Raw genomic sequence first — 13930 nt, forward strand, 5'->3', positions numbered from 1 at the left:
CGCGAAACGCGGCGCGGCGGTTTTAAACTTCCGGGCGGGACCTTGGGGGCGGGGCTCGAGGACGTCAGCGCACGCCCTGTGCGCCAGCACGCAGCCCCGCCTCCCAAGGGGACCCGGCTTGAGGAGCAGTGGTGGAAGCTTCGAGACTAGGACGGCGCGAAAGGTAGGCGGTGTGGAGAATTTGGGGTTTCGAAAACGCGTTTGCTGACTGATCCAAACAAAAGTGAGACATGATTGTATCAGCGCATTTTAAAAGTAAACTCCCACTAAGTGTCTGTGCTCGCGCCGCCCAGGAGAGAGTGTGCACTTCGTGAGGGACACAGGAAAGGCTGAGTGAACGTTTGCCTGTGGTCCGTTACCTGGTGCGCGGGTGTGTGAATTTCTGCGGAGAGCCCTTAATTTCTGTAGTTTCTGCTGACTTGACACGGTGGTTGGCAAACGGTGACGTGTTCCGTGCATTCAGGACATGATCGTGGTTACTAATAATCACTTTGTTTATTTATTTGTACTGACAACTCCGAGAATTTACTACTGAATATCCACTTTACAGAGGAGAAACTGAGGCGTAGGAAGTGAAGTGACTGAGTGAGAGGAAGGACTCAGACGATTGGTGTCAGTAAATTAACCCTGCAAGGAGGCCGTTAGACCGCAGTGGCTCTAGTAATGCGGCTGCTTACGTAAACCAACCAAAATCTAAGCCTGTCAACGCCTCAGGGTGACGAAAACCGCTGAGGACAACCAGTCACAAACCACCAACTAGGCGTTAAAGCCATAGCAAATCAGTCATTTCCTTTCTCTGCTTCTGCCCTTTTAAAATACACATCTCTGCAGCTCCTGTGGCTGGAGTTCTCCTCACCTCTTCCGCTTTGTGGTGCCTGAATTGAATCTATTTTTGCTCACATAAAGTGTTAAAACTTTAAATATGCCACAGTTTGTCTTCTAAGATTGGCCGTAAAAGTTGGATTTGTGTCCAGTTTCTAGAACAGTGGTCGTCCTCTGGTCAGGCCTTAGGCGTTACGTGTACAACGTTCCTCTTCTACCACCACCTTCTGGATGCCTCCACCCACTACCAGCTCCCACGCATCAGATCCCCTAGATGTGGTCAGCAGTGGCTTTTACATGCAACGTGCTCACATTATAACATCGCAGACACTCCTGTGTCCTCCAGCCAGTGTGTGAAGTGAAACATTACCATTCCTGTTGAAGAGTCCCTGGTGTGACCACTTTCCCAAACACAGCCACTCCCCAGCTGACCCTGGACTGTATTTTCTTTGGGGTCTGTTTTTCTTCAGATGATTTTCTAGTAATTTATACAAATATGTGAATCTGGATAAACTAATATATTTTACTCTCAATTTCAGGTTGCGTCCTTTGCTCTCCAGCAATCATTGGAGTGCTGTTTTCAATATGTCCACGCAGGGATTCAAAATAACAAAAATGCTTTTGAAAAATAATGTCGTAGGTTGACAGAGTGGTTTATAAATTATAGCATATGCTTATGCTCTTAATTCTTCCTCACAACCCTGCTTATCATGGCTGGAATTGCTGCTACCCCTGTGGGGTCAGCTGTGGGCTGGCTGTAGCCGGGCTGGGGGACTGACTGGGCCACATGCCTCTTATGCCCCAGCTAGTAACTGGGGCTTGTGCTCATGGCGGTAGCAGTGCTCCGAGAGGGAGAGTAGAAGCATCGTGGGACCTAGTTCTGAGCTGGCACACCATCGTTTCTGCTGCCTTCTATTGGCCATGGCAAGTCACCTAACTTTAAGGGTGGGGAAATCAAGTCTGCCTCTTGATGGGAGAAGTTGGAATGTTACATTACAAAGAGTGAGGACACAAGGAGTCAACCTGGAGCTATTTTTGCAATTTGGGATGGCGCTTGTTGCCTTCCTCGAGGAGATCGTCGAAAACCATTTTTCAAACATCTCAGGTTCCTGTAAATCTCCACCTCTGGTTTGGCGACCCATAAAAATTCCCAGTCAGTTTTGGTGAGGGGACACTTGGTGACAGTGTTGTCTTTCGAAATGAGTAGTTCCGTTACCGACGATACTTTGCTCCCCATACATTATTTATAAGGTTTCCCTGTTTGTATGTGCAAACTATTTGTGTGTATATTTTGAGAAATACATTGTACAGGCCTCTTTTTTATTTCTTCCACACACCCTAGAGATGTCATAGAGGCGGTAAAATGTGTCCAACTTTTTGAGAAATTGGAACAATCAAGACTTACCTGTATGGAATGCTGTTAACGATGGCAATTCCCGCGACAGTACCTTTCATCTGAGACACTTAGGGACTGTTAACAGATTAAAAGTAGTAAAAGACACGGATAGAGAGAATTTTCATTATCTTGTGCTCTGAAATCTTGGATTTTTGTTGGTTTGAATGGGCCTGAAAATGTATTTTTTTTTTAGTTGGGACATAGAAGCCTCTAGCGGTATTCTTAATAAAGCAACGTGAGTTATAAGCAATCATCTGATGGAGGGTAAATGTACCACACTCCAGTTTAAGAAAAATACAATATAAAAGTCTTACCATGGAAGAAAATCTTTATATGATCTTTTGTAAAAAAAAAAAAGCTTCAAGAAACATAATGACATGACACCATATTCAGTTTAAAGTCAGTGACTTGTAAGCAAGGCAAAGCAAAGACAGTCTGATTAAGGCCGTTGCATTGTTCTGGCATTTTTTAGGTCTCACCCATTTCTGTGGCCCTTTTAGAACCTAAGCTTCCAGGGCACAGAGAACTTCATCTTGACGTAGGGCTGAGCAAATGCACGGAGCATTTCTCAATAAGTAGGCATTAAATTCTTAGTCCAGAAGGGGCCTTGAGATGCCCTCTCTTTACTCCTTGGTAGAACTGTTTTAACCATCCCCCGAAAACAGATTTTTTTCTTTAAATCTCAAAATTCAGAGATTCCACAATCAGAACTTCCTTCTCATATTGCCATGTGGTCTGCTGTGGGCATCTGTCGAATGGTGTGAACTGTGCGTGGGGAGTCTGGCCTACCCTCGAGGCCCACGGTTTGGGCTGCGGTGGTGCCATGCTGTGCTCAGGGGCCTTGTTTTTTGGAAGTCTGGGCTCCAGTGAGCCTTGGTCATGCTCTTTTATGGAACCTTGGGTGCTAGACCACTCTGACCCTCAGTCTCATTTGCAGGTTCTGGGGAGGATTAAATGAGCTCATGTGATATCCAGATGACTGAGGCAGAGTCAGCTCGGGATGAATCTTTGCTTCGTTTTCATTAGCTGCGGAGAAGACGATGACAGCTTGGTGCCTCTCCAACTTTAATATGGGTATGCCTCTCTTGTGGATCTTGTTAAATGCAGGCTGGTATTCAGTAGTTCTGGGTGGGGCCTGGATTCTGTGCTTCTAACAAGCTCCTAGGTGACAGTGACGCTGAGGGCAAGGGTTTGGCACCTGCGTTCCTCCCTTTCCGGAAGAGCAGGATGTCTGCCGCACCCCCACCCGAGAGGAGAAAACATCCGCAACGTGACTACTAGGAACCAGCTTCCCTCACAGGCAAGGGACCTGTGCCACTGCTCCCAACCATTCTGTCTGAGGTGCAGCAAGCCAAAACACTGAAATGCTGAGGTTTGCAGCAAAGAGGAGGTTTATTCTCAGGGCAGCCAAGCGAGGACGTGACGTGACAATAGGTCTCAAATCCGCCTCCCCAAAGGCAAGGGGCTTTGGGTATCTGTGGGATAAAGAGTAAAGAAGCAGGGCAGTATGAGGCATGGGGAGCGTGAGGAAAGGTGATTGGAAAAACGTGTGCTCATCATTGTTCTGAGCTGGCGTAACTAGGCTACAGGCCTCGGCACATTCTCAGGCTGGAGTTGGGGAAAACAGGAGCAAATGGAAGATGACAGCGTGTGAAGGAGGTGTGGTGTCCATAGGTTCGGGGTCTGACGTGCTTCCTGCTGAAGCACCGATACCCGCCAAAGCCGTAAATGGGGTGCTGGGGAAAACAGGAGCAGAATGGAAGATGACAGCGTGTGAAGGAGGTGTGGTGTCCATAGGTTCGGGGTCTGACGTGCTTCCTGCTGAAGCACCGATGCCCGCCAAAGCTGTGAATGGGGTGCTGGGGAAAACAGGAGCAGAATGGAAGATGACAGCGTGTGAAGGAGGTGTGGTGTCCATAGGTTCGGGGTCTGACGTGCTTCCTGCTGAAGCACCGATGCCCGCCAAAGCAGTGAATGGGGTGCTGGGGAAAACAGGAGCAGAATGGAAGAGGACAGCGTGTGAAGGAGGTGTGGTGTCCATAGCTTCCATATTAGAGGTACTGCCTGCCTGATCTGAGAGCAGAGAGTGAAAGTGGGAGAGGCTCTTCCTAGATTCTAACTCCTCTGAATTTATAGCACTGGCTCTGCCTGGCTTTATGACATATCCGTTGTAAGTGTCACAGAGAAAGAGCGGGCGGGTCAGGGGGTGAGGCAGGGGTCACATGCAAGCCCAGCTGGTGGCTTAACCCTGGCCCAAAGGCAAAGAGCAGGGCCCCTTCTGGACTTTCTAGTGGCTGGGACGTCTGGCTGTGGGTGGCAGGTGTTTGGCACCAGCTGGGCCACCATGCGGAGACTGTTGGGGACTGTGGAAGCCTCCTCCAGAGCTCACCCTGCCTGGGGACTGGCTCTGCAGGCCCCTCAGCCCTGCGTATGTATCGGCCAGGCCTTCCCCACCACGGGGCCCAGAGGCCAGAGCCTGCTCAGACCTGAGGGCAGGAGGCAGCCAGAGCTTACCAGGGTGTGGGCCACCTCGTCCGGAGACCTCCCCAGCTCCTCTGCGAGACCTGGAGACAGGATCGCCTTCTCCAGGGCTGCTCAGCTGCCAGCATCACCATGAGCCAGGTGGCCAAGGTTTCTGAGCAGGAGATGCAGAGCCCTGATCTGCCTGGATGCTGCCAGACCATGATGTCCCTTCCTGGCAGATAGGTTCTTTCTTCACTTCTTTTTTGAAATTTGGTAAGAGAACATTTAAACCTTGGCCTGTCCTTCAGGGTATATAGATGGTAGTGGCTTAGCCGGGATTCGATCCAAGCCTGTGTGGTTCCAGAGCTTGTGCTCTGGACTGTGGTGCCTCCTTATCGTATATGCTTCATGTGTTACTTGTTTTTCTTTTTTTCTTGTAGTCCTTATGGTACTTAGCCCTAAGTGCCATACCTGTAACAAACAGCTACACTGCCCTGTAGGAGGTCTTCTTTTGTTCAACGCCTGAATTGGTCATCCACCACACTGTGTTCTAATCTCAGAAGATACAGGTCAGGGACCACCAGTTGTCAGCATGGCGCCATTCCATATTTCTAACTGAGGCTTGAAGCCCGTATTTTCCCTTTGTCTAGTTGGAAGGATCCAAATATGTAAAGATGATATTCTAGATAAATCATGGGCTATCCTGAAAGAAATTCACCAGTGAATTGTTCCGTATGGATTAGAAGCCAGCTTCTCTGGCCTTCCTGGAGTATATCCAGTAAGGCGTCTCATTCATCTCTAGAAAGCAAATATATCGTTTACTGCAACTTCAGCGTGGAGCGATGTATTGGTATAAAGTACGATCAACACAATTTGGTCATTGTGAGTATGACAGCTGGGTCCACTCTTTACTACACATATGTAACTCTAGGGATTCTTATGCCCAAGAGAGGAGACGTACTCTTGGCTGTCTAGGACAAGGGAAGCATGTGTTGTTATTCAGGAGCTGGAAGCTTCAACATGACAGGTAGGAATTGAACAATCCTGGTCCACACATCACTTGACCTTGCTTAAAACTTGTTTCTTTGGCTTGCTTCATTGGAGTGTTTTCTCCCTCCTGGGGCTGACATTGTTATGTATCACGCATGAGACATGTAGAAGTTTCAGAACCCAAAATCATATAGATCAGTAAAAATGTATATATATATATATATGTGTGTATATATATATATATATATATATATATATATATATATATATAAACCTGTTGAAACTCACACTGGGCATAATTCATATATTCCAAAATCAGTTTGACCCTCTGCTCATGAGATTCTTTTTATGGTATGTCCCAGCAAATCTGGGCTTCCATCCCCAATAAATTTTGGGGTTGGAGGACACAAAAGCTTTTGCTCAGACCTAAATTCTGTCTGACAAAAAGGGAAATATTATAAGCCCTTTGTAACCTCTCCAAGAGCAGAAATGATTTACAGCTGTGGCATTGAACCATAATTCCTCGATCTCATTTGAGAAGAGTTCAGTTAGAAACAGTGTCTTGATTTTTGTTTCTTTTGTTCTTCCCTGTTTTCTTGTCTTGCTTACCAACAATCCATTGTAATTCATGAGTTAGTATGGCAGCAGGCTGAGTGTTCCCTGGAGCTCATTAAATGAAGTGTTTTTCCTAAAATGACGTTTGTCTCCTTGTTTTCAGCCCCTCTTCTTTCCTCTGCCCTTGACTATAACCAGAGCTCAGCAAAAGCTGAGTGACTTTGTGCAGACCTTACTTAGGCTCAGCCTTTTTTTCTTCATTATTTTATTCATGGCTCCTCCATTTCATTGTTTGCCTTCTCGAAATGTGTTGAAATCCCTCTGAGGTTGATGACTTACAGATTTCTTGGCTTTTATTGGTTGATTAATTTTGGTATTTCTACAGTTTTATTTAGATATGGTTTCAGGAGGAACAGAAAGTAAATATATTTCCTAGTCTGCCATCTTGAGCTGAAAATCCCTGTGGATTTTAGCATCCAGTGTTCCCATGGGAAAACAGCCAACCTTGGCCTTAATAGATGTAACACTCAAGATTTCAGCTTTTCTTGAGCAATCACTAAGGATTTCCTATGTGGTCATTTCTAATGGGGAAATAGTAACTATCTCATGACGTTGATTTGAGGATTAAATTAGATAATGAACATGAAAATGCTTTGTAAGATTTAAAAATCTGTAAAAATGTTTTTTGTTATTATTTGATTAGTTGCTATTTCAACTTCACTTGACAGTTGTTTATGACCTTGCCTATGTGAGAAAATGTCCTCTGGGTTAGTTTTCTGAAAGCCAGAATGTATTTTTCAATAGCTCAATGGAACTGGCATCATTTGTGAAGGTTAAGGTTGAAGGGATAAATGTTTCTTGACACCTATCACTTTACATTGTTTTCAGGAACTAACTGACTCATGTATTCCTCTTCCAAATTTGGTTGAGGACCTCCTACCAGCCACATGCTTTACGTCAGGTGTTGGAAAGCATTTTCTGGATTTTAAATATCTTAGGCTTTGTGGGCCATATACAGTTTCTGTAGCTTCTCCTCCTCTTTCCTCTTCAACAAGCTTTCTAAACGTGAGAACCATTATTAGCTCACAGTCCCCCACATCCAGGCTGAGAGCCTGATTTGATTCGTGGCCATTATTTGCCAATTCCTGCTCTGCGTCTTCACTGAGGAGGGGGACCATGTTTGAGTAGTCATTTCTTTGAATCAACTGTTGGTCTTCTGGGGCTTGTCCTTGCTCTCCTACAGTCTCTAATCAGCGTGGCATCCAGAGAGATCTTGTTAAAACATAAGTCAGATCATGTCACTCAAATTTCTTCAGTGGCTTCTTCACAGAAAATGCAAAGTCTTCAGAGTGCCTCCACAGACCTAGAAATCTGGGCCTCTGTTTCCTCTCTGACTGTTTCGTTCTCCTCTCCAATTTGCTCGCTCTGTTTTCCACACACTGACATCCTTTCTGCTCCTTGGATACTCCAAACCTACTCTTGCCTCATTGACTTTCTGCCACACGCCAGCCGCAGAAAGAGGATTTCACTGCCCAGGGTCAGAAGGGAAGGGGTGAGGACCTGAAGTAGCACTGACGAATGGGGTCAGAAGCCCATGGGGTCAGAAGGCTGCAATGAGAAGCCTACTCACCTCAACAAAGAATAGACCCCCGCTTGCCGAAACTAGAGAAAGCTCGCATGCAGCAATGAAGACCCAATGCAGCCAAAAATAAATAAATAAAACATAAAGTATAGAATCTTAAAAAAGCCACCAAAATATCGATAAAGAATATTACGAGAATAGAATCACAGGCCAGTTTCTCCTTTGAACATGCATGCAAAATGTGTAAAGAGAAGCACAAACTGCATGGTATGTAAAACAATCATATATCAGAATCAAAGTAGCTTTATTCTGGCAATGCAAGGTTGCTTTAATGTCCAAACATGAAACTGATCCCAGGAATGAATTAGAGTGGGGAAAGAAGTCATTTAAAACTGAAATCTTGGGACTTCCCTGGTGGTCCAGTATTTAGAACATGACGCTTTCACTGCTGGGGCCCTGGGGTCCAATCCCAGGTCAGGGAACTAAGATCCTGCAAGACATGAGGCAGGGCCCCAAAAAACACAAAAAAAGGAAAGAAAGAAATCTTAACCAGGAGAAGGACAAGATCGAATAAACATAACAGATAACACCTTATGAAAAGTAGGTGAAGATTATGGAATATTCTAAAATTTAAAACAAAAAGAAAGTTTTAAAGATTCAAAAGGATGTGACATAATTGTACATAGGCAAAAATAAAATGAAATAAAATATACAAATGATGGGAGCCCAAAATTCCAGATGCCCAAGTCCTGTCTCTGAAGAGTCTCATTCAATGGGTTCAGGATTTCCTCTATATTTAAAAACCTACAGGTGATTCTGGTACGATTCACAGACACAATGTAAAGCTTCTCTTTTACAGGAAAGAATACCAGATTATTTTGTTATCTTATAGTTATACTAACAGGTTGTACTATTGACGGATAAGTGTGCTGTCAAAATGCACCCCCACTAAGAATAAAAAAGGAACTAGTAGTCTCTACTGCTACTTGGTGGCAGCATGCATGTATTGCAAGGACAATTATTGTAGGAATCCAAATTAGTGGAATATTTTAGAATTGGAAGACGACATACAGATCATCTAGTCAAGCTTCCAAGTATTATAGTTGTGAAAACTAAGGCCCATATAAATGAAATGATTTCTCTCCAAAGAGCATTAGTGAAAGTATGAAATAAAAAATATCTCTGAACTTTTAATTTAGTGCTGTTTTTATTAATCTCAAGTATTAGCTTAAACTTCAGTGTGACAGATTTGGGATTGAATTCTTGCTCACGTTTACTGATTGCGTATCTTTTAGTAAGTTACTAAAACACTTTTTTTTTAAATAGACGTATTTATTTATTTATCTTTGGCTGCTTAGGCTCTTCGTTGCTGTGCGCGGGCTTTCCCTAGTTGCGGTGAGCGGGGGCTACCCTTTGTTGCAGTACGCGGGCTTCTCATTGTGGTGGCTTCTTGTTGTTGCTGAGCATGGGTTCTAGGTGCGTGGGCTTCAGTAGTCGTTGTTCATGGGCTCTAGCATGCAGGCTCAGTAGTTGTGGCACATGGTCTTAGTTGCTCCGTGGCATGTGGGATCTTCCTGGACCAGGGCTCAAACATGTGTCCCATGCACTGGCAGGTGTATCCTTAACCACCGCGCCAACAGGGAAGCCCTACTAATACACTTTTAACTTTGCTTTTCACGTATGTAAAATGGTGAGCCTTGACTGATATAGAATATGAGATAACCTAGCACTGTTCTTAACACATATATGTAGTTAAAACTTTTTGGCTCTCATCCCTCTTAAACAGCCTCTATCCTCTTAATAATGAATGTGTCTTTCAGCTAGCAGAGCACCCCAGAGCTGACCACATTCTGGCGAGAGATATAGGATTCTTTTTCTTACTGGGGGTTCTTTATGCCTGATATTTGAAGTGCACTTAAACATGAACAACTCTTGTTTATACTGTATTAATGGATTTGATGGATGAATTTTAGAAAGTAATATGCAGGAATTGAGCTGCCTTACGCTCAAGAAATATAATTCGATAGTGGTGGCTAGAACGATAAACAGTGTTTGGACAGGGAGTCCATATTGGATGTGAACTTCCTGTACTCCCATTCGTCTATTAAGAATAAAGAGAATCCTTTCAAAATGTGTTTTAAAGGGCAGTTATTTCTTTCTGCCTCATTTAAGTTACCTGCAAGAAAAAGACAATCTCCTGCATCCTTGTTTAATAGGCTTTTAATATAAAGCAGATAATTTTTTGCAACATTGCCCAAACTTTTCGTTATCCAATTGGCTGAGGCTTCTCAACGATTATCATTTCACAACAATATCTCCATCTTCAGCCTCTTTCAATGAATTGGCCTAATAGATGTGCCATTAAAACAGAGCTTCACTCTCAACGTATTTTTAATTTTGTATTCAAAGGGTATGAAGGATTCAGCCGTAACAGTGAGTGGATTTCTGATACATGCTACATGATGGATGCAACTAAGTGAAAGGAGTCAGGCATGAAAGGCTACATACTGTATGGTTCCATTTATATGAAATGTCCAGCAGTGGCAAATCCATACACACAGAAAAGATTCTACATCAGTGGTTGCCAGGGGTTTGGAAGAGAGGGAAATAGGGAATGACTCCTTAAAATGGGTGTAGGTTTCCTCTTGGTTGATGAAGATGTTTTGCAGCTCGGCAGTGGTGATAGTTGCACAACATTGTGACAGTAGTAAATTCCACTGAATGGTACAGTGACTTGTAAAATGATCCAAATGGTGGAGTTTGTGTTATGTTCATTTTACTACAATAAAAAGGAGAAAGAATTCAGGAAAGACTTAGAGTTTGGGAAACTAAGGTGAACTGATGAAGAAAAAGACAGCTCTATTGTTCAGTTTTCTCTCAGCTCTCCCAGTGCATTAATCCTCAGCAAAATGTAGCTTGAACTTGTAGATGATAGTCATTCAGCACAGTCCAGGGAAAAGTAAATAAAGTAAAACCCAACTCTTCTTCTCTAGCACATGTATGAAAGTTTAACTTGCTGCTGAGTCACGTGGACATTCATGAAGACGTTTCACTTTAGGTGTCCTCTACATCATTACTTTACTCACAGCTCATTCACACATGTAGGCAAAAGCATTCCTTAATTCAATGGAATCTACAGTACTAGTTGTGATCAGACTCATGAAAAGAAAAGGAAAGGTGGTGCAGAAGCCAGGAAAGTGATTTTCAAGATAGAGACGTTGTTTAAGATCTAATTCGGCTTAGTGGTCTCATAGCTAAGATTTGAGAAGTAGTCCCCTGGACTTGTCAACGGAGAAATCATTGGGGGCTTCAAGGAGATCAGTTTCACTAGAGTAGTGGGGCAGAAACCAGATTGCAGTGTAGATAGGAGGGGAGCAATGGGAGTGTAAGTCAAGAAATTGATGGCAAAGGGAAAGAAGGTCTGGGTGGATAGAAGGACAGGAGAGTAGAATGGAGGAGGGCATTTCCTTTTGGCTCTTTAATCTGGCTTGGAGGGGCCAACAGAGAAGGAGAGCGTGAATGAGAGGGTGGCATCCTGAGCCCAAGGAGTACTGAGCCCTGTCTTCAACTCCCACCAGCTGGATGTTCCCTTCCTCTATCTTTCCACGTAGGCTGTGGAAGTTGCCCCTTGCCTCCTTGGATCAGCTGCCCTGGATTCGTTCGTCCTTTTCTTATTTCTCAGCACATCTGGGTCATACATTATGTGAAGACAAACAAATCACCACTGATGTTTAATTTTCTTGAAAAATCCCCCAGGCAGGTACCATTTTGGAGAACTACCTATTGTGCCTCAGCAAGCCAAAGTAGCCCATTTTTCCTCTCTCATTGGGAGAGATTGCTGTTTCTTGGAGAACCTGATGAAGAGGGTGACTCGCGCTTAGGAATAACGTTGCTTGAAATGTGCAAAAGGTGAGGTAATTTAGCTATGAGGGACCTCTGAGGCCTGAGACTTCCTGAGAGATGGCCGACTCACAGCTCCCATTTCCCTCTGACCCTGGGCTATGAGCTCATCAAATGAGATGGTAAATAAAGTCACTGACATGGTTTAAAGGATAATTTTGTTCTCTCTTGTTCACTCAGAGCAAATTGAATGGAATTTGCATACAACATATGGATGAACTATCCATACAATGGGGCTTGACCATATCCTCATGGTTCCCCTTCCCTTTTCTACCTCTGGGCCCTTTAGCTCTGCAGACTTAACCCCACACCATCAATCCACCGAGTCGGTTTGCTGTGCATCTCTTACTCCAACCGTCAATTCTATGGACAGTTTGAAGAGACTTGGCAGCCACGATTCGCCCACCCTTGTTTTGTTATACCAATGAGGGTCAAGGAGAATGGTGATGCAGCTGGTGTGCAGAGCCCAGGCAGTTCTGAAACACATGCTCCTGGATCCACACGTTGCTCCATATCCTGTCTTGCCTTTCTTTTTTCTCTCTCTTGACTCCATCCAGATTTCTGCTCTCCTTGTCTCTTTGTGGAGGGAGTCAGTACCATGCCCAGGTGTAGTCCCCAAATGCTTCCCACTTCCAGGTCCTATGTAGGCTTGTATAGCCACTTGCTTGGGTTGCCCTGCCATTCGTGATAACATGTTGAGTGTTTTCTGCCGTAGGCTGTCTTTTCTGGTATCCTTCCTTCCTGAAATGTCAGAGGAAACCATTGAGATGGCATAACCGCCAGTTGATGCGAGAGCTGGACCCGGGCAATCATAGTCTCCTCACCCCTTCCCCTGACTTTGGAATATACATTCTGCCTGCCATTCCCATAGTGGGAACCATTTTTAAGAACTCAGCGTTGAGAGAGTAATGTGTTCTTGAGACCATGTAGAGAGTACACGTGAGTGAACCCTGTTAAGGTCTCTGTGTAAACTCAAGATCCTGGTGTATGGGTGCTGAGATCTATTCATCTTTCAGCTGACAACAGCAAGCCTTGCAAGCAGGTTCCCTTGCTTGTTAAAACTGCCACTGACTAGTCTGGAGCGGGCTGCCTCTTTCTTCTGTCTCTCGTTGCCCTCTGTGTATAGGGGTCAGTTTTCACAACAGCAGATAATCTTAATGCTTTGTTTTTTTCGAAGTATGTACAAGTCAAATAATGCTTTTGTGAGGAAAGTTATACAGCATTATACAGAGAACGAAACATACACTTTCCATTACATCTTTGATGTACTAGTTGGTGTTAAATTGCCATGTTTCTTCACCCGTGTTCTTTGGTCTGTTTTTTTCATTCGTGTCTGTTTTTCTTCAGATGATTTTCTAGTAATTTATACAAATATGTGAATCTGGATAAACTAATACATTTTACTCTCAATTTCAGGTTGCATCCTTTCCTCTCCAACAATCCTTGGAGTGCTGTTTTCAATATGTCCACGCAGGAATTCAAAATAACAAAAATGTTTTTGAAAAATAATGTCGTAGGTTGACAGAGTGATTTATAAATTATAGCATACACTTATGCTCTTAATTTTTCATCACAACCCTGCTTATCATGGCTGGAATTGCTGCTACACCTGTGGGGTCAGCTGGGGACTGGCTGTAGTCAGGCCGGGGGCCTGACTGGGCCACATGTCTCTTATGCCCCAGGTAGTAACTGGGGCTTGTGCTCATGGGGGTAGCAGGGCTCTGAGAGGGAGAGTAGAAGCATCGTGGAGCCTAGCTCTGAGCTGGCACACCATCGTTTCTGCTGCCTTCTATTGGCCGTGGCAAGTCACCTAACTTCAAGGGAGGGGAAATCAACTCTGCTTCTTGATGAGAGAAGTTGGAATGTCACATTGCAACGAGTGAGGACACAAGGAGTCAACCTAGAGCCATTATTGCAATTTGGGATGGCGCTTGGTGCGTTCCTCGAGGAGATCGTCGAAAACATTTTTCAAACATCCCAGGTTCCTATAAATCTCCACCTCTTCTTTGGCAGCCCCTAAAAAATTCCCACTCAGTTTTGCTGAGAGGACACTAGGTGACAGTGTTGTCTTTCCAAATGAGTAGTTCCGTTACCGACATTACATTGCTCCCTGTACATTATTTATAAGGTTTCTCTGTTTTTATGTGCAAAATAATTGTCTATTTTGAGAAATACATTGTACAGGCCTCTTTTTTTCTTTCACACACCCGAGACATGTCATA

General features: G+C 44.2%; 1 long non-coding RNA gene across 2 annotated transcripts; it reads left to right on the plus strand.

The window, feature by feature from the left end:
- Positions 1-62: 62 nt before the first annotated feature.
- On the plus strand, positions 63-13665 carry LOC117310910 (uncharacterized). Of its 2 annotated transcripts, none has more exons than XR_004524935.2 (3): positions 63-163; positions 3156-3292; positions 11565-13665. It is a non-coding gene; the product is annotated as an uncharacterized lncRNA (long non-coding RNA). The 2 variants fall into 2 exon arrangements; XR_012329587.1 differs by having other exon boundaries at positions 13125-13665.
- Positions 13666-13930: the final 265 nt, after the last annotated feature.

Source organism: Tursiops truncatus, unplaced genomic scaffold (genome assembly GCF_011762595.2).
Source record: "Tursiops truncatus isolate mTurTru1 unplaced genomic scaffold, mTurTru1.mat.Y mat_scaffold_51_arrow_ctg1, whole genome shotgun sequence".
NCBI lineage: Eukaryota > Metazoa > Chordata > Mammalia > Artiodactyla > Delphinidae > Tursiops > Tursiops truncatus.